Raw genomic sequence first — 993 nt, 5'->3', positions numbered from 1 at the left:
GACTGTGAAAAGATTAACCTGGTTAGCCAATGATGGAGAATAATGAGATGATAGTGCATGCAACAATCTGTCCATATTAGTTGTAGTTGTAGTTTGTAGTCCTTTCCACCTAAAAATGTCAAAATAAAAGCACTTCCTAAGCATATCAGAAGTTTTTCCTGTCCTTTATACTGTATGTAATATCTCAGATTCAAATGTATTTACTAGAAAAATTTGAGAAGAACTGTTTGAGATGTGGATTTAAAAAGTAACTGTCAATTTTGTACAAAAAAATCAATCTCAGAGTGAAGAGAAAAAGAAATTCTTCAATCTATATTTGGTGCAATTTGAAATATTCAAATGTTTTTATTGGAGTTTGAATTGTACATACAAAATAACAACCAAACAACACTCAAAATAATAGAAATGGATAGATTAATATCGACACGTTACAGCAGGATTACAGAGCCTAGGATTCAATTATATCCCGGTGTTTCCAGCAGGTAATTGTAACTGAATTTAAAAATGGCTGCCAGACCTCATTGTCATGATCTTGGTGCTGATGACTGGCTCTTTAATCATTTAATTCACCTGCCTAACTCTTCCCATTTTCTCATTACCGTTCATCTAGTCCACCTGCTCCTGCTTCTATTTAACCAGTGCTGTAACCAGTCATCAGTGCCAGATTATTCTAGAACGAGTAGGGAGATTGTTCCAGCGTTACGTAAGTGGTTCTGATTACCCGATCCTGACCTGTTCTGTCTTTAGACCTTTGAGCCTGCCTGTTCCTGTTAGATCTGTTTGCCTGATCTGTCTTTGGACTCCTGCTGCATTCTGCTAACTGAACTTGGAGCTGCTTCCTGTCACCAACCTGGATTTGCCTTCAGAACCTCTTCGGACTTCTGATCCCCTGGCTCTGGATCCTGAGCACGTCCTTGGCAGCAGCTTTGGCTTTTCCCTCTGGATTATCCTGCTATTCTTCGTCTGCCTGGATCTGATCTCCTGCTTGTTTTC

This window comes from Cyprinodon variegatus, unplaced genomic scaffold (genome assembly GCF_000732505.1).
Source record: "Cyprinodon variegatus isolate N-32 unplaced genomic scaffold, C_variegatus-1.0 Scaffold503, whole genome shotgun sequence".
Classification (NCBI taxonomy): domain Eukaryota; kingdom Metazoa; phylum Chordata; class Actinopteri; order Cyprinodontiformes; family Cyprinodontidae; genus Cyprinodon; species Cyprinodon variegatus.
This window is presented reverse-complemented; position numbering follows the sequence as displayed.